The sequence below is a fragment of the Syngnathus floridae genome, chromosome 10 (assembly GCF_059516105.1).
Source record: "Syngnathus floridae isolate MCC-2025c chromosome 10, RoL_Sflo_1.0, whole genome shotgun sequence".
NCBI lineage: Eukaryota > Metazoa > Chordata > Actinopteri > Syngnathiformes > Syngnathidae > Syngnathus > Syngnathus floridae.
In genome coordinates, this window is record NC_142422.1 from 472,358 (window position 1) to 492,771 (window position 20,414).

The 20,414-nt window shown below is 45.0% G+C and overlaps 1 protein-coding gene across 4 annotated transcripts in view; it reads left to right on the forward strand.

Moving 5' to 3' along the window:
• The window catches only part of zc3h12aa (zinc finger CCCH-type containing 12Aa), a 155,398-nt gene that overhangs the window by 1,091 nt on the left and 133,893 nt on the right, over window positions 1–20,414 (forward strand). For 2 of the 4 annotated variants that reach the window (XM_088387971.1, XM_088387969.1), the window contains exons 2-8: window positions 588–688; window positions 4,459–4,529; window positions 7,707–7,814; window positions 7,903–8,064; window positions 8,312–8,474; window positions 9,542–9,673; window positions 12,372–12,584. The gene's annotated coding sequence lies outside the window, so the exon portion shown is untranslated. Of the gene's footprint in view, window positions 1–587; window positions 689–4,458; window positions 4,530–7,202; window positions 7,224–7,706; window positions 7,815–7,902; window positions 8,065–8,311; window positions 8,475–9,541; window positions 9,674–10,350; window positions 10,471–12,371; window positions 12,585–20,414 lie in introns of those variants that run through there. The other 2 variants (XM_088387972.1, XM_088387973.1) reach the window with 2 other exon arrangements.

The following is a 20,414-nucleotide window of genomic DNA, read 5'->3' on the forward strand; positions in this document are numbered from 1 at the left end:
GCCAGGTGTCCCAATAAAAGCGTTACACCCCTTTTTTCACCTTCATCGAATAAAAAGCACTACGGTTAACCAGAGCGGCTTGAGTGTCAGAGTTTAAAGTTTACAAAGTAGCATCAAAAGCCTCCTCCAGGGCCTTCACCAGCGAGCCCTGTTCACAAGTTTTGGAGAAGAAGAAGAAGAAGAACAGCCCCTGAATGACATTGAAAGCGGTCGCTACGCAACCCGGCACCAATCTTCGCATTAGCCACAACCCCTGCCGACTGACCTGGCCTTTCTGGCACTGTAAGCAAAAAAAAAAAAAGAAATGTAAGCTGACACTGCACCTTCAAAAAAAAAAAAAGCATGAGGGAGGAAGATGAGAAAAATCAACAGAAAAAAACTCAGCTTTTTATAAGCTTGCACTTCAGCGCCCGTTAAAAGCGGCTCCCCTTGCGAAAGTATTTAGGCCGCATCCCATTCATCACGGCGTCCTCGCCGGGGTCATAAAGTGCCCTCTTATGTGCTGTACCTGGATGAAAAAGTGCTATTTTTTTTAGTTTTTTATTTTTTATTTTTTATTAATAATCTTCCATCTGCTCTCTCCAAAGCCCTGCTGTGCACCTTTGGGAGTGACATCGCTTTGGAGTTTTCGGTTCAAAGGACAAACGCAGAGGGATTAAAATCGCTCGATCACACTGTCAGCTATCAGGTAGGTTCTTTTGGACTTTGTCAAATGTTATACTACAGCGCTCATTTTTTTTATCTACAATATAGCATCTAAGATGAAAAGTGATGCAGATTTTTTTTTGGTCACTGTCCTAATGGAGGATTTCTTGGTAGCTTCTTCAAAAATGGAATGAATACAGTCCTTCAGCTTTCCTTCACCTTTTTCCTATTTGACATGAAAATCCAACTGGAGGATGGTCATGTCAGCCAGTCCCTGCGCTGTGATTATGTTTCCAAAAAGACAACAAAGCTCCCAACAACAAACAAAAAAAGAATCCATGTTGGTATCAAGTTTTAATGAGCTTTAAGTCTAGACTCTGTTCCCTTTCAGAATTTCCGTACGGATTAGGCATCTTTAATCCGCAGTGTGATTTAGAAGGTTAATAGAGTGACCCGCAGATTGTTTGTCAGAGCTCAAACTTCATTTAAGTCAAGGATCCGGAAGGCTCCTCCGGCCCGACCGTTAATCTGCCCAACTGATGAGGCTTTATGTTCCATCCTGATGGCCTCCATCACTTTGATCTCATTAGAAGCCGCGTAATTGACTGCTCGCGTTAAACAATATGACTCGGGCCCTTCATCCTGCTCCGCCTCGTCCCCACGTCTCACAAATTACTGCAAATTAACCGCTGCTGCCGACCTCGGGAGCCAAAGACCAGGAATGTGCAATGAAGAGGGCTCTGCGCGAAATAAAGTGAGCTAGCTCGAATGAAAAAAAGTCCAATCGTAGTTCATGAAAGGGGTGCACGCAAGCAAGTAAACTTTTTCAGATTTTTTTTATGCTCATTTCAAATCTAACCTTGTTTTTCCCTAGTGTGTCAGTTTAAAAAAAAATAAAAACAAAGAAATGATGAAAATAATTTAGAGGTAGATTCATTTTGATCTCATATCCCATTTTCCTGGAAAAAGATGATACCATTAAATTTAAAATCCGTTGTTTGGCCTCGAATGAACCGCCTTGTAAATTTGCTGATGAGTCCTGAGGGGGATTTAAGAAAAAAAAAGTTCCTCTGAAGAAGGCGGGCGCATCAAATTCATCAGTGCTACGATGTCACATCTTTTGACATTTCGTATCATTTTGGTGTGATATCATGCAGCAGCCCGTGGCATTATCTTCACTCCGGTGCTTTTTTCCAATTTCAGATCCCCCGCCTTCCTGATTTTACCCTCATCTGTAAATGTCACTTAAGCAGAAGAGACGGGGAAATAAACATGTGTAAAAAAAGTAGAAAAGAGGGCTCACACAAAGTCAAATAGAAGGCAAAGGGGGCAAGAAGGAATGCAAATTTGGCTAGTATTTCTGCCTCACAGTTCTGAGGTTCTGGGGTTGAATCTGCCTCTTCCCGTGATTTGGAAGACGCAACCATTTTGCCTCACAGCCTCCATATCAACACCTTTTGCAAGCAAAGCTAGCCAGATAAGCAACTCAAGTGATTGACGCTCAGGAGGACATCAGATGAGAGATATCATTTAATAGCAAAACATGACCTTGGAACGGGGCAGGAAGCCCCCGCCTCCCCTGCTGAGAGCCCCCTGGTGGCGGGAGGCCAAGGGACAGTCGTTCGTCAGTCCACATGGCTCGTTTACTGCTACGCTAAGACCGTAATGAGTTTTGCGGCTAATTAGCCCGGCGACGACACGTTTCCGAGCATAGTAGCTGGAAAATAAATAGCTGGAAAATATATTCATAGTATTACTACAGGTGGAGAGAGGTGGATTTATCTGACTGGATGTTCTATCCGCCTTGGTAATAACTGCAATTCTCACAACTGGGGCAATGTGCGGCGTGACCAAGTGCAATTATGTGGAGCATAATAGCTCGTCGTCACCCCAAGAGAGGAGGAGAGGAGACCTGAAGGACTGCAGCCGATCGGGAAGGAGAGTGTGTCATGGTCGAATAATGGCCGCTTAAGCTTTTGCCTGACATCGGGAGGTCCGCCTCTGCGCCTATGATTAGATGCATTAGGATGAACCAGAATAAAGGAGTGGAAAAGGACACGGCGGGCGGGGGCACGTGTCTTCACTTCCGGCTGGAGTGATACTTGAGCCGAGCACAAACAAACATTTGCATGGAGTTGTCACTGAAGTGGTGGAAAAATACACAACCCTCGAAAATCAAAATGACACGTTACTAATACAAAATAAAAAAAAAAAAAAGGTCATTTTTGCTTCTTGCCTCACTGCAATGATGGGGGCAGGTAAAGGAGGATTATGGGAAATGGAGTCCTTCCCTTTCCTTCTTTTTCCACCACTAAATGCGGACGCATGATCAAAACACCGCCAGATGGAAGGAGTGCGTTTTGTTGTCATAGAAACGCCGTACATGTCACCATGACAACCGTTTCGAACTTCCATCTGCTGTAAGAAATATTTGGAGGGAACGGGCGTTTTTACCATGTGTTTTGGATTGGTGGAATGAAATAATACAAAGAGAGTTGAGCAGAGAAAATTACAGTCGAAACTTGACTTGGCAGTGATTTGATGTACTTTTTTTTGTTTTTTTTTCTCAGACCTCATTACATTCATGGCGCATAAAAGCACAACAACAACCCATGAAAATTTGGCAATATTTGACTTTGGAAACAAACATTGCATAAGGCCCCGCATTGCTCCAGCCATGATCAAAAGATACGCTGGAGGAAGAACCAGATCTACTTTTAAGCGATGGTTGGTGAACAAAAAGCAAAAGAAGCAAAAAAAAAAAAAAAAAAAAAGAGCCAAATATGTCCTCTTGAACACTTTTTCAGCACCTTTTCTACTTGGGCATTCGCAAGCCGTCGTCCGCTCGTCATTCCGGCCGCGTCTTCTTCTTCCCCCTCACCTATCTGCCCCGCTCGATCTATTGCGGCACATACTGTATTCTCAGGTGACGTGTGGATGTGAATAGCAATTTCAGAATATTCCAAATGACAGGCATCGCCTAATAGTTTCACTGTTTAACATTGGCATTTGCCTCGGGCCATATTTTGTTTTCCATCGGGGTCCTATTCGATATTCAGTATTTAGCATTTGATGTGTATGCATGAGACATCGACAGTCATTTAGTAACACTTGTTAATGATAAGATGCGTGGAAATTGCATTGTGATGTAAACGGTGACTCGATTTGTTTGGCTTCTTTGTTGACGCAGCGGATACGCCGCTCGAGCATGGGCCAGTTGCACTTCCAGTTCCTCACCTGAAATGTTCTCGCCTTAGTTTGTCAATTGGATCTCGTGTCACGCCGCATCAATTCAAAGGCCGCCGACGTTTGTTCTCACGAGACGTTTTCTAAGTACAAAGCCAATGTCGCTTGGCAAGTTGGCAAGTACGTAAATATACAGACACAGCGAGCGGCTAAATCATTGATGTTTGTTGTACCAGCGACATAACTGTCGAGCTCTCCCGCTCGGCTTAATCACAGAGATTAATTTAGGAGTCGATAGCGAGGCGTGTGCGTGGAGAAAGCAGAGTAGGGAAGGACCGAAGGGCCATTTGACTGCCATCAAAGCGGAAGAGGATTTTAGGCGCGCAAGCGTTGTGTCGAGCAGGGTTGACATGATAGTTTGACGCTTGACCTCTTTTATTCTATACTGTTTCTATTTGTTGTTACCTTAAAAAATATGCACTTTCAATTTTTACTCTTTATTTCTTGTCATATATATACTGTTTCTATTTTTCGTTACCTTAAAAAAAAAAAAAAAAAAAAAGCACTTTCAATTGTGCCGTAACATCTGACACGTGACGATAAATATATTCATTCTTCTGTGTTCAGACGCGGCCCGATCCGAACAAGCCGTCCTGGACACATGGCCGATGCGAAAGGGTGAAGATTCTTTGCATCGTGTAAGTATGTGACGAGCATTTTGAGGATTGATTGAAGGTTGGTGGCACTAATTGATGCAAAATTTGCTATGCTAGCAAGACAAAAAGAATCTCATGGCCAAAAATGAACAAGAAGTTGGCCACACCGGTAAAAATGCTGCGTTAAAAACAAACCGATTTGGGTTGCCCAAAAGTTGCCGTAACTGGGCCTTGGAATTCCGAAGCATCGCTGCAGCTCCCTCCACCTGCTCGCACTTCATCCACTGCGACACCGCAGCCCACTAAATAGAATAGATTATTGATTTTGCTCTCTTCACCGCCTTTGCGATGTTCCATCAGGCGGTGTGTAAAGGAAAAGAAGTGCAGCACGAGTCATTACGAAGACTGTCACACAATCACGCATACAAATAGTTGTGGAGCCCCCACACGCTGTTTTTCCCATCGACCTCTCGCCGAGGTAAAAAAAGACAAGGTGAGCTTGTTCGGTCATCGTCACAGGTGGCGGCGGCGGGCGTGTCGAGAAAAACGTCTCCAGACGCCAATATCGACGTTTGACGTCTTGTCCGCAGGTGCCAAATTGAATGTCTAATCGAATTCCATCAGGAGTCTTGTCGCTGCGCATTTGCTCGATACAAGATTGCAAAAAAGACAATCACGGTAATTTGGCATGCTTTTCCCTCTGCTACAGTATACAATGAAGCAAGTGGGCAGGCTTGGCAGGACTGGCAAAAAAAAAAAAGAAGAAGAAAAAAATCGGCGTATGCTCCCAAACATAATATTCTCACATTTTAACAATGTTAGGAGGCGCAGGCGTTGGTGTCAGCACGGCGAGAGCACGCTGCGAATGTGACTTGTGAGGCACAAAACGAGCAGCCTCGGCTTAACGGCCACAATTACACACGCCGAGCTTCCATTTTTTTGCTCTCCCCCCTGCGCCAGTAATGTGGATTAAATCCTCTGTTTGGACATGAATATTCGATCATAAACATTAATTTTTAAAAGTGTTCATTGGCGGGCGGGGAGCATGGCAAGAGGGTCATTATTTCTGCCCCTGCGGTGTTCTGCCATCCGGCCATTGTGTTTGTGGAGCCGAGCGCTGAGTTAAAGCCGCGCGGCCGTGCAAACGGCTTCCCGGAACACGGCAGCCGTGCCCGGTGACTCATCGGGCTGCGGCGCAAATAAACCAACAGACTCTAAAACATTGCGGCCAAATGGCTGTTTAATTGCAAAGCCGTTCCACTCCAGGTCCGTCGGTGGCACTTTGGAACCGATTGCAGCCCTGCCCTGCCCTGCCCTGCCCTGCCCTGCCCTGCCCTGCCCTGCTCTGCCGCAAGTAGAGTGCAACAGCTCAATCTGCAGCAAATTGAACGGCTCCTTTGTCAGCATCTGCATTCAAACAGAGTCACCGCTTGCAGAGCTACAATTGAAATGATCTTGGCATTGGAGTTTTCCGTTCTTCCGGGCGCCTTTTCTTTACTTCCCATTTTGACACAGCTCTTGTAATAGATCTCATTAGATCCACCCAAGGTGTTACCTGGTGGAATAGAAGGACCAGCGCGTTTGTTCAATCCAACTTTGCGCCCCTAATAAGATCGGACACTGACGCCCAGGCGAATAACGGTTCGGGATTGGTCAGGTGACCTTTCGCCATCTACTTCCTGCCCCCAATCACGGCCCTCTCCCGATGGTCTCTTTGCGAGGCCGTCGATTCTTTGCACAAACGGCCGACGTCTCCACTCCTCTCCCTTCACTGACTGCGCTGATTGGATTTCATCGCCTCTCCGCCGATGCAATCAAGGCAGCTCAGTGGTGCCGAATCCGCCTCGTCTTTGGCGGCGAAGTGTCGAAAGCCAAGAATTGCTGTTGTGATTCTTCCTTCGTGGAGGATACGCGAGATTATTTTCTCCAATAATCGATGAAACGGATACTCTGTTTGGAAACAGGACATTATGTCATATTGGCAGGGCAGAAAATGCACACATGTAATTCGGTTCCGGATTTGCTCCAGAAGAGCTGCTGGAAATGTCGAGTTCAACTATTATTATTATTTTTTTTCTTTCACTTGAGTTGTATGATACATTAATGGTGAAAAAGTTTTGAAATCATTTTCCTTGGTCTCACATCACAAAAAGCTGACATTTGATCAGCGTTGAAGAGCAAGAAGTAGACGACGAAGGCAGGAGCAAAAGAGAGCCGGGCGGCCGAAAAGGAGAAGAAGATGGAGATGCAACCCACAATTTCCTGACCTCAAGCAATTTCTGCATGACACGCCTTGCAAAGCGTGAAGTGATGGATTTTTCATGCCAGCGTTTAGCTCCCCTCTTCTCTCTCTCTCTCTCTCTCTCTCTCTCGTGCTTCTCTGGCCACTCACAGTTTGCTTGGGCAAACCAAAGCAGAGCCGTTTCTTTTTTTTTTTCCTTACTCGTTGTTGCCACCAGCAGCTTCGAATTCAGCCTGAAGGCATTACTCCTACAAAGCCCCGCAAACAATCACCCATAATAATGCTATCTTCCCACACACAATCCACTCATAGGGCACGTGGAGGTAAAGCCAACAAAAAAATCATCCAAATGGTCCAGTACTGTACAGTGGTGACAACATGCGAAAGTCAAACCATTAGGGACAGCTCGAAGTAACAATTTCAAGAACAAGCAATCAAAACGGAGTCTTAATAAGGCAGATTTTTCCCAGGTGTGCAACTGTCCGAGAATACAGGTAAAGCCTTAAAAAAAAAACAACGTTTGTGTGCGTATGCATCCCAGGTAGTTTGGCTCACGCGAGTGTGTGACGTCTACATGATGTATGCGCTTGGCGGCTCACGCTGCTCACGCTGCTCACTGACACTTTGATGAATAGGAGGCCAAGGAGATGATTGAATGTCTCGTCTTCCATCTAATTGTCAAGACGCGTCTCAGTGCCTCCTACTGAGGAATATGTTTTGGAGAGTTTTCATGAAGTACGTTATGTAATTGTTAAGCTTTGTCTTGGTGCTTGTAACTTTTCTCCTTTTGACTTGCTTGATAGCTTGCGACAGAAAGACACACACACGATAATGAATGGGGATTTTCCGATATTAGGAAACCGATTCCGTACATATAATATTATATTATATTATATTATATTATATTATATTATATTATATTATATTATATTATATTATATTATATTATATTATATTATATTATATGTTGTTTGCAGGGTCAAGAAGTTTGCAAAAGAGGAGGACCCCCCCCCCCCCTTGGGTCCTCGCTTCCAGCATCCCTGACAAGCGATGCGCGCCTCTAAGCCCATTCAAGAGACAAAAAGGTGTGTGCAGCCGCCAGGGCCGGCGGGTTGGAAGACGTCCTGCGCAATCCCTTTCCTCTGAAAGTGCGCCAACGCTTTTTTTCCCCAGGCTAGATGACGGTGCTTGAAAGGTGGCGTTTTTGACCACCGAGACGACGGTTTCGGCGTCGGCCAACCAACCTTCAGAAGCGATTTGAAGGTGCGCCTTCCTGGGACTGGCAAATCTTTCGTGTTTGGAAAAAGTCCATTCAAGCCAACAGCTGCCATTCAGGTACTGCCATGCACGTAAACAAAGTGGCACTTTTAAAGTTAGCACTTTGAGCTAGCTGTCTGCCCCATTAGCTATATTCTATTCTAGCTAATTATTTCAATTCAGTAAAAAAAAGCCCCATGACTCAAAACCTCCAAAAATAACATTTTAGAACCAAAACCTGACCTTCCCCACTTCAACAGCTTTCTAACCCTGGCTTAAGATCCTCATTTGAAAATGTTTTATCCATAATTTCCTTCTTTTCCAGACAAATTTGTCAGGAAAAAGGCCCAGCGGCTGCCGGGGAGGCTGCGGGCCTCACTGCTCAGCAGCCATCAAATACATTTCCACGGAGGGCAAGAAGGGAAATCGATAGTTGCATTCTGCCTCCTTTAGGGTCCTGCCAGACGGCTCCTTCTGCGATTCGAAAAGTATGTTAGCGTAATTTATTGAACCTCTTACCCTAATCATGCGCATTGGCCATAATTACAAAGCGTGACGGGCTCCGGATGTCTAATTGCTAAATGCTTTTCCCGGAATTTGTCCTCTATTCCTGAAGCGTAATGAGTTTTAATGAAAGGAAAAAGTGCTTCGTCGCTTCTTTCAGCTGCCTCTGAGATTGCGCTGACGTCATTTGAGAACTTTTAGCCTCAAAAGAGCCCGCAATTAGAAGGAACATGACATCCTGAAATATGCAGAGAGATAAAAATACACACACAATGAAAATTGTTATTCTCTTGCGGTGTGAGCTATGTGAGGGGTATTTCTTTTTCTTTTTCCTTCTGCAGTGAAAACCTTAGGCGCTGCTAATAAGAGATGGCTAACTGGCTTGGATATTTAAAAAAATCAATCAAGAAATAAGTCAGTAGATGTGTGCTCTGCTTTGGTATCATAAAGTCCCCACGCCCCTCCTTGGCAACCTCTTGGCTTTATCGCATCTGGAAAAGCCCCCGCTAAGTGATTCTCTCCCCCCGGGTGATGAAGTGCACTCTGCAGCCACCCCTGCCGAGCTTTGTCCCAAAAGACACTGCAACGATTCACTACTTTGACAAGCCGCTCGTTTTTTTGTTGTTGTTTTTTTTTGTCCCCCCCCCTGTTTCTCTCTCTCGCTCTCTCTCTCGCTCTCTCTCTCTCCTTCTCCTGAAAACAAGTGAAAAGCATCGCGTAATGCAAACCCTCCCTTGTCCCCACGGCGGAGACAAACAAGCCCCCTGGCTCCACTGAATGGGCTTGGGTGGGTAAAAACGTTATACTTCAAAAAAAAAAAAAAAAGTAATTTTCTTTCTTTGTGTAAAGAGCTCTCCCGGCTCCCACTTCAACTGACAACTCGCATGTGAAGTGTACTTCCTTAAAAGGCCCTCTTGAACACATACTTTGTACCACTAAATGGACTTAGCGACAATTGAATCTCACAAAATGGTGTTGCGGTTGCTTTAATAGCTAAAAGTTCTCCGTTTTGCAGATTTATTAGTTTGACACGATACCTGTTTTTGTTCAGAGTACAAGAACTTATATCGGAAGACCATCAGGGGTCAGTGTGGTGCACGTGTTCAGATCATACACAGACTTGATGAAAAGACACAAAGAAGACTGCCAGGGCTAAGATGCAGGAAAAAGAATACATATGCCTGTGAGTATTGTTCTATCATTTTTCTGGTTTATTATGGCAATGTTTACACCCCGACATCAATGCTTATTTTGTTAGCTTGTCTAGGGAATTTCATACCCTATGTTAGTGAGATGCTATCAGACTTGTAAGCTCAAGCTATATGTTCAATGGGGAATATTAATCAACAGCTTGAAACAAGCTTTCATAACACATTTGATTGTTTCTGAAAGGAAAAGAAAAAATCCATTCATTTCAAACTAGTTTTTGATCAATTTCAACATTATCCTTGAGCTTTTATTCATGTAACCTACCTTTGTATCTCCGAACGGAGCAAAACACCACAACCCACTTTGGCGAACAAAGAGCAGAAAAGAAAGTTGCATGCGCCTGCTGAGAGCGGTCGGTGCATCATTCGATCCAGGTCAGGGCGTTTGAGGTGATGAACGACCTGCGCAAGTCCAATTAATGGGGAAAGATACAAAGAAACGGAAAAGGCCAACTCATTGCAATGACTAGAAAGTCCCTAGCAGGGAATCTTGACTTACAAGTTTAATACATTTTGTAACCATGCCCAATTTGTATCTCAAGTCAACTTTCCCCAATGCAATAAAAGGAAATGTTGTTAATTCGTTCCAGAACCCCAAAATACCACGATTTGTTTAGTTTTTCTTTACTTTTTTTTTTTTTTTTTTTTACAGTTTTACAGCTAACTTGAGTGATAAGAAACATTTGGAATCCTGAAGAATTCTGCCACTTAGGAGGTCAGAATAAATATCATCCGCGCCTTCCTCTCAGCGTACACATTCTTCCGACCCAAGGTTAGAAAAACAAAAAAACTCACCCATCGGTCAAGTTTTTGCTCGCAACGCAAATAAAAAAAGAAAAATGGAGAGACTGGCCAGTCAATGCACGCCGATACAATTGTCAGTGCATTATGCAAACCCCCCAAAAAAGAAGGCAGCCCGCGCTCACAAGCTGAAGCTAATGCATGCAAATGCGAGCGGCTCTGTCTGCGGGCAAAGGCTTTCTCATATGACCTTGACAAGGTCACCATGCAATGTACGCATGCAAGCATCACACACGCTACGCATTTAATAAAAATAACCGTGTGACGTAAGCCAGGGCAAGTGTCTCATGCTGTGATGTCTCCCAAAAAGAGGTCACGCTTTGAGGGGACAAGGCAATAATGATGCGTCCGTCTATAGAGAATGTAACGTAATATTTGAAATGCCCTTTTGTTTCCTCACGTCAGTCGAATGGCTATTATAAGTAGCTGCAATGGGAGAAAAGCCAAATCAAACTTTTACAAGCCGATCATTTTAGTTCATGTTTGAGTCAATGAATCAAATTGGCCTGCAGCTGTCAGCATTGACTATTCTTCCCGCAAGTAATCTCATTCGGAAATAACTGCTGCAGATGGTGACATTTAGACCGAGCGCTGAACCCGCCCCTCAAAAATCCCAAACAATGAGCTGATACTGTATGATAATAAAAATATAACAAATGCACGGCTTGTATCCGAGGCAGATGCTCCCCGGGGGCTGCCAGCGAACGCACGCACGCACGCACACGAGTTGATTCCGCATCCTCCCCCCCTCCCTTCCTCCCTCCCTTCCTCCCTCTCTCTTGCTCACTTCGTCATTGACAGTCGAGTCACATTCGGAACCATCCTCAGGCAATAATTGCCACAAAACAACAACAACAACAACAACAACAAATACTGTTTATCTGCACGCAACAGCAACCCCGACGAATACACGCTCACAAAAGAAAAGAAGAAAATCAATTTTTTTCCTTCTCTTCAGGTGGGTCAAACTAATTGCTTTTGGAGCGCGAGGGCAGCACACTTTGTCCGCTTGATAATTACAGATGAGCCAGCCATTATCAGTACCTGGCTAAGCTGTTTTCTAATTACACCAGAGAAGATACTGTAGGACGTACGCACAAATCTTCTTTTACGTGGTAAGCGAGAATCTTCTATCGGACCACGGGGCTAATATGGAGAGGAACAGGCTGGCCTGTTAGCTTGGCTAATGTTAGCATAAACAGTCACTTTTTAGCATTTCCCATCTTCATGGGAAATGTAAAGCATCGTCATCAAATTTGTCCGACTTTTTGTGCTTCTGCTAGCTGCCTTGAAGCGAAGGAGAGGAAAAAAAAAACCAGGGCTGCCATTCCCTACAAAGAATAAACGGGAGCATCATTAAGGAGATAGAACCCTCAAGGTGATGTCAGCGCTCTTCACGAGACTCCTCGGTGTCATCAATTGCGCTTATGGAACCACTTACCTCTGAATGGCCCCTGTAATTTAGTTTTAATATTTGCCGCAGAAGTGCACTTAGAGACATTCTTTGAGGAATTTTGCCATGACTATGGAAAAGAAAGAAATGGCAGTCCATTGGGATCGCAAATTCTACGCAAGTCCTTGGTTTATTTGGATTTCATTTCACGCTTGCCCGTGGAGGGAGACAACACAATGCAGATAAGCAGCTAAGCTATGATCACAACAAAACTGTTTTGCACATTTTCTAATTACCAACTGGCAACTTGGTGGTGACAAGTTTCAGATTCCACGTGAGAGCAGAAAGATCTATTTCTGTCAGATCGTTGTTTTTATTAAAAAGAGCTTTTTTGCTTAGTCCGATATGTGTTCAAATCGAAATGACAATTCTTGTTTTCTGTACACGCAGTAGTAAATCTAATCTGTCTGTCCAAACAGGTAACAGAGCGACTGTTAATAGAAACATCAGCGGGTTTCCGTCACACCCGGCTGGCTGGCTGGCTGGCTGGCCGGCCGCCATCATCAAGCCTTCGCCTCCGCCTCCCTCCCACTCATCAACGCTCCCGACCGACCGACGTCATAATTATCAACATGCCGAGCGACTATGATGATTGATGAGAGATTGACGTGCCAATCAATGGCGGATGCCAGGTAAGTGTTTGCTCCCTATTAGACTGTGCGAGAGTGTTCATCGCAAATAATGACACTGTGTCACTTGACAAATTTGACCCGTAATTCCACCCTGACAGTTACTTTGTAATTATTTCACTCATAATTTGGTTAGTCTGATGAGGTGCTGATGACACCTCACCTCAGACAGCCTCGCCATCAAGTCAAAGCAAATACGTACATTTTCAAGACCCAGCAAAAGCATGTTAGAAATGAACTTCAAATGTCACCTGATTGCATTTCGATACTTGCTTTCAATTTGGAGAGGCAATGAAAAGCAGGATCAAATTTGGCCAGTCTTTCTTCTCTCCCCCCTCGGCTGCACGCGCGCGTGCCTGCGTGCCGGAATCCGATTACAGACGATCCTTAGATGGCGGTGCTCAACCGTAGCATGACAAGACGAGCGCACGCTTTTGCAATGCTTTGCAATATATACCTATATAAGCAGATCAAACGGAAGCAGCAAGTTGTGCGAATCCACGCACGCAGACTTTTTGGAGGTTTGTAACGCGACGGTAGACACAAAGCCGTAGAAATGGGAGGTTGGCCGTGGGTGGAGTTTAGAATACTAGTCGTTCGCAAACCCTTTACACCAAATAGCACTTAAAAAATACTGCTTTTGTTGATTTTAAAATACTTTTGTTTCGCCTCCTTGGCAAAGTATTTGTTGTACACATTTTTCATTCATTTTAAGTACTCTTGGTAATGGCATAAAAGCTTTCTACATTTATTTCTCATCTTTCATTTTTTCTCCATCATTGCCAGCAAGTTGCTTCACTTTGTGATGACTTTTTCCTTGAAATCATCTCTGAATATTCGATTATTCCGCCACGTTGGCGATCCCGTCGCTCGGATATTGCTCTCGTGTCGGTGTTGTTGTCTCCCGGTGACAAAGCGCCTCTCGTACAGTGATTACCTTACAGCCACTCTCCCTCCATTTAATAGTTGTTCGACTGTGCAAGGCCCCATTGTTTTAATTTCACGCAAGACACACTTTTGCTGTAGCGTCCAGGAGTGTTGTGAAATGACAGCCAGTGTTTATGTTGAGTACACAAACATTTTTTTTTTTTCCAATCAGCCAACACGTTTTGTTGCTTAAATAGAATTCCTTGGTGCATTTTTGTTATGCTGCTATTCCATGTTCAATCAATTTGCTGCCCGCTCGTCAATTTGCAGCCACGGGGGTGATCAAACGTTGATTTAATAAGCACGGAGGGGAGTTTAATTACCCCAAACCTCAAATAGTAGCACATGAAGTTGGGAAGGGGAGCTGGCTGGCTGGCTGGCTGGCTGGCTGGCTGGCTGGCTGGCTGGCTGGCTGGCTGGCTGGCTGGCTGGCTGGCTGGCTGGCTGGCTGGCTGGCTGGCTGGCTGGCTGGCTGGCTGGCTGGCTGGCCGGCTGGCTGGCTGGCCGGCCGGCTGGCTGGCTTTTGGATTTAGAGCGTCTGCTGCCTTATTGGGAACTTTGAGAGCAGACGGAGATCCGAGATCAATACGCTTTAATAGGAGTGGGAATGAAATGACGCCAGAGTGTCCCACATCAATGAATACGCTTATCTGTCCGAAACGTCCGGTCCAGCAGCTCCCGCTGGCTCACCTGTAGATTAGACAGAGGGAGCTGGAGAGCATAAATAAGGCCTCGCTTCAAATTGTTGCTTTTAGCTAATCGCTGGAAACAGATACAGTGCCGTGTGTGTGTTGTTTTTTTTCTCCCCCTTTACTTTCTATTCCTATTTTCCTATAAGACACATTTGATGATAAGCCTGACCAAGAATGTCTCAGCCAATGTATTTTATTTTATTCAATGATCATATATAATATAATATAGGTGCCCATTTATGCGCCAAAGAGTGTGAACTGGCGCAATGTGTTGACTAGTCATTAAATCCAGTAAACAGCTTTTACAATAAGTGTAACACGGCAATGATTTTTTTTTCCCCACTTCATATCCACTTGAGTTGTTCTCAACATTCTTGCACTCTTCTCTCTGGCAAACCTGCATCACATGCAAATTTGGTGTCGTTGAGGTTGTTTTATTACGGATAAAAAAAGGAGGCTAAATGCTCTCCTGGCACGGTCCGATAAGGTATGCAAACATGCACCTTGCTAGTCCCTTATCTTGCCGACACACTCCTCCCCCCCCATCGCCCATACCAGAACCCGGCTCTGCGTTATAACACCGAAGTCCTTTCATTCCGGCTCGGGAAGACTGAACTCCAAATGAGTTTCTCGCCTTGAGCCTGACAGGGAATGGTGAGGCCGGTGGCGATGAGCAGAGCTGAGTGGCGGCTTGACACATATCCGCCGCCGCATGCAGTGAGCAGGTGCTGATCTCCTGGTTTGTTTCATTCGACAGCACACGGTGCTGAATCACAGCGCCGGAGAGTGATTGGATCCTGAGAGAACCCGTAGGAACCGTGTCTTTCCGATAGCTCATTCATCACGTTGATGACAAAATGCTAACCGGCTCGAAACATTGGCGTCGTGATCATGTACGGTATTGTGGCCGTTGATTGACTTGTACGTACATACGTTGAGTATGGACATCAAAAGTGTCTCTATTGCTTTGTACTGCAATATATTGAGATCAAACTTTAGATGAGGCTGAAGTACTGAAACCAAACATTCTTTAAGACAGTGACGATGCAACATGAGCAGGAAGACTAGTTGGACTCTCGTCATTGTCATTGTGCTTGGTTTTGAAACCAAATATGATGATCATGCGGCGCAATTCACACAGCAAATAATGAGGTTGTGAGTAAGCTCGTCTTTATTGTTCTGAAACTTTATTTTCGGAACTATCTTGATTCAAAATCTCTATATTTGACTTTGTTAACGCTGTCCTCTGCCGATTGCCGTATGATTTTCCCCCTGAGAAATAACAACACCTGCTGCCAGTTAAAGCTCGCCGCAGTCGTCCTTGGCCAGACTCTTGGAAAAGAAAAAAAAAAGGAGTGACGTTTTGATAGTAATAGAGAGGCAAGCTGCCAGGCGTGCAACATCAGCCAGCCCGTCCGCTTGGAATTTCCTTAAGCGGGCGACTGAAGTTTTGGCGCGCCCCCCCCCATCCCCGAATTAATGAGCGTTTAAGCCTCAACCAAGTGGTGACCTTCCAAAACACCTTGGATATAAGAGCCCACTTGAGTGTTTCCTCAGCCGTGTTATCCACACAGCATTCAAGAGCAGATCAGATCAGCGCATGTTGTGGAATTTAGAAGGGTCGCCAGTTCCTTGTCGAGGAATTCATTCAAGCTCATGAAATACAAACATACTTTTGTGAAGGGAGGGCATTTCGCTGAATTATTTGTATTTGACACTTCACATTTGTCCTGTGAAATACTACATGATTAAGTCTGGCTGATCAGTGATCAATGATTAGAAAAGTCTGTGACTACTACTCACTAGTTGGAGATCAGATGCTGCCAATCCAGAATCACCGATCGATCCTGCAACTCCATCTCATTCATACGATACCAAAGAGAAATAAATGGCTTTTTGAATGCCACAACCCGTTGAGGTCACCGCATGCATGCTAGCTGGAGCTAATTTGAGTGCGCCCTCTAATCCAAATATTGAAATCCAATGACCATTTAGGTAGTGCACTACTTCAAGCCTAATTGGCTAGATTCCTTTGTTGGATGAGAAATCTTGGGTTAAGGCACAGCAATAATGCAAAAGAATTGCGAGCGAGGTCTTTGATTGCCGCAACCCATTTAGGCCGCAGGCTACTTTGTCCCTGTTTGATCTTGCCTGGTTTTGTCATTCTTTAAAGACAGAGGATTATCTCGTGAATCAATCTCTATCGCTTCAAAAGCCACAATTTATTTAGGCGGTGATTCTTCTGCAAGACAAGAGAGAGATATGTAGCTTGACATGAATCGAAAAGAAGGCCGATCGTGCGAGTGACACACTTGTTACGGCGTCCGACGACGATGACGAGACGTTGATGATTGAAGTGGCAAACGGGCCTGGTTTTATGTCATAGTCGAAACGTCTCGCGGCCGCATTTCATTGCTCCGCTGCCGCCGCATTGACCGGCGCCATACGATCATGCACAAACAAGCAACTTTGAGGTTATTTAAAGGACAGTGATCAATAATGCTCCTGTAACTCCTACTTAATCTTCATAATGAGCTTTATTGCGGCAATTCATCACGTCGGAGCAGCCGGTGCCCGGCCTCTCCCAACAACGCTGGCAGAATAAAGGCCCGACGTCGAGGCACATCACACGGCGAAGAATTAGAGCAGACGCTTTGACGTAACTTGACAGCGGCTTGATGCCATACTTAGTCATCCATCAAACTTGGGTTAAGAAAAAGGACTTAGTATTTAGAAGCCACAGTGCTGCTGATTTATGGCTCGACAATACGGCCAGCCGCACACTATTGTGCCCAAATCAATTGGAAAGCACGCTTAGGCTGGATTCGTTGATGCCGCTGCCCTATTTGGGTCAAAATGACTTTTGTTGAATGTAATTGGCCACCGTTTCTTTAAGAGTTGCGCCGACAGAATTGAACTCTAAATATGAAATTGACTGGCTATCTTTGTTAGGACTGTCCCCCCAAAAAATCATGTCTATTTCAGTCTGGCTCTAAAATGTATATTGAGCCAGCCAGTCAGCCAGCCAGCCAGCCAGCCAGCCAGCCAGCCGAGGTAGTGGACCGTAGATGAGATTCGCACCAGGTCCAGATGCCTCTTATGATGAACGATTCCGTCGCGTTTGGAGAACTATCGATCCTGTCCCGCTCCTAATCGAAGGTGATGATGGCACGGAGGTGAATCCATTAGCGTCTCGGAAGCCGCGTGAACTACGCCGAGGGCCAAATGCGTGTCCTTTCCCATTTGTCACCGGCGGCGGCGGTGGCGGCGAAGGGGAGCGCCTTTTTGCTGGGGTGCTGTGTTCATCTTTGTCCTTGTTGGAGGCAAAAGACAACTGATGTCCACATCACCTTAGGGTTATTGGAGCCTACTTGTCAGTCATTACAGTTGCTTCATGTGGTTTATATATAGTACTTTTTTCTGTCAGATGTATGGGTGTTTATTTTGTGTTCATAATATGTATATGTATGTAGATAGATAGATAGATAGATAGATAGATAGATAGATAGATAGATAGATAGATAGATAGATAGATAGATAGATAGATAGATAGATAGAGAGAGATACGTTTTTTAACATTGTCACATGACTGGGCAAATAGCCACCAGGTGGCGCAAATCCCCCGCAAACTTCAACTTTCCAGTACGTATAAACATATTTTGGTAGCAGTCCTTGAGGTCAAATGTGCTTTATAAAGAGTTTGGCGTTGAGCTCTTTGAAACAGATACTTTATAGTCATAAAGATGCAAAGCTTCCAGTAGATTAATATGGAAATCCAATTGGCTGGAAAAAGAAGTCAAAGTCGTCGGCATGGATAGAGATGCCTTTTTCCTTTTGCAAACTTAGCACCATTAAAGGAACGCCCTCACAATGGTAGCATGCAAAGTCCCGCTGTGCACACGGGGACTTGGAAAACAGCCTCCGACAAACAGCATCGGCTTTCCTCAGCGTGCCCTCCTCCAGCCGGAGCTTTTACACGGAGGAAAGACAACCCCAAGAGGAGGGGGGGGGGGGGGGGGGGCAAGTCGCATTAAATCACAGAGATTGTCTATTTCTGTGCAAGAATGACAGACAGACAGCGCAGTGGGTTTCTGCTTCTGCTGAATTTTAATATCACATCGCTTGGGATTTCTTCATCATATCCACAACAACAAAAAAGGAGACCTAACCCCACTGCGTTTCTCTGCAAAATGTGGACTAAAATGTCAATTTAGTCCTTAGACAGTAGCAAAAACTAAAATAAACCTCAAATCTTCCACCTTTTTTTTTTTCTTTTAATCGCGTGCCCTGCATCCGACCACCCACCTTGTACGTGACTCACAACCGTGAGGATTTGGCCTGCGATCCGTCAGGAATGTTTACAGGGGAGCTGAGCCTGAGCAGCGCGCAGCATTTTGCATGTCTAATTTTGGATAAAGAAACAAGCAAGGAAAACATTTGTGAGAGACTGACTGCACTTTAGACTAAAATACAGTTTTCTGAAGACCATATGAGACTTTAAAGAAAAAAAGGTAAGGTATATCTTCAAAAAAAAAAGAAAAAAATTATCAACGTTTGAGAGCCAGTGTGGCATGAAAGTTTAAATTACAAATAAAGTAAATAAAATGCAGACATGACGTTAGCTAGCTAGCTAGTTAGCTAGCAGTTAGCTTTTCTCACTAAAGTGTAATTTGAATGACATTTTGGGCAATTTTTGTTTTGAATGTTAAATCTTGAGGGGTAGGGCACGTGATTGCGATGACACTCCTGGATTTACGCCAACAACACAGAAAATAAAATACGATTCGGTGAGAGTCGGGAGGTTGATGCGGCAGCCGAGTTTGGGCAATTAGCAGCAAGCTTCACGTGGCGGCCCTGAGCACCGCCCTCGCCGGGAGCCGCTCAGCCCTTGACTTTGACAAGGTCGGTCGGCTATGAGGTGCAAGCAGGCGGAGGAGGAGCCTATCGCCCCGCCGCGCCGGCGACCTTTGGCCCCGCCGCGCCGGCGACCTTGCTTGCTTGCTCAGCAGCGCTCCCCGAGTAGATAATGAGGGGGATGGCTTCCCCGAAGCCCATATTTCTTCACGCTGAGATTCAAGGATGCATTTGGGATATTGGTAGCGCAGAGGTGAACGTAACCTTGCGGACTCACATTGCAAATGCAGATGCTCTTAACATTTGGTGGATGTGTCTATTATACCAAGAGTCACAAAAAGTCCCAAGGAATAATTGTTGGAATTGAACAGGAAGTTGAGTTGAGTTGAAGCGGCCATTTTGGCCACATTCCATGGCTCAAATTTGGATTTTTCCTTGCGTACACAAAATGTTTCTGGAGGCTAATCAATCGGTGAATGAAAACAGACGACACGCCTGGGCGACATGTCATCTTGAATGAATGAGTGTTGTTATTTTCCCCAGGTTGAAAAGCTATTCATGCGTAATGTTTGCTTATTGATTTTGTCTACGTAAACGCCTGGCCTATGAAATTGGCTTGAATCGCGTTTGGCTGGCACCGTAACCATTTTCATGTTGCTCTTCCACTTCATTATTATCACAATATTGTTTTAACACATCCCGCTGGAAAATGCTTAAACATACTGGATGTTCCATCTTAAGCCATCGCCATTTTAGGATTCTTTGTTTATGTCAATCACTCGGTCGCATCAAAACGCAAACGTACGCGGCGTCGATTCAAACCTTTCCGTTACAAGAAAATCCCATTTGCCGAAGTGACGCACGCACGCACGCGGCGCTAAAACTACTCCCGCAAAGTGACCGAGCGGCGACCATGTCGATGAATTATGGCGGCGTGGCGAGTGTGCGCTGATGGTCACTGCACTTCATTAAATCGACAATGTTTCATACGAACGCACAGGTCCCACGGTGCTCGTCTGCCAAGCAGCGCGGATTACCGTGGCGGCTCGCCTGAGAGCTACGCAAACACAATAAAGCACTTTGCAATATTAAACAAATGAACGTTGGAGTCGATTACAGCCACGTTCATCAATCCAAAACGATTCGGGACAGATGGGAGACGATTCATTCCAGTTTGCAAAACGACACTGACGGAGCTAACGCTTTCTTTATTGTCAAAGTCATGTTTGTTTACTGTTATTATTTTTTGGGGGCTTTGGAAGAATTATTTGGCGGACTTGATGTCCCGTGCTGCTTTTCCCAGGGACACGACGACTTGATGTGATTTGGCTCAGGGTTGGCGAGCGCTCCCCCCCCCTTC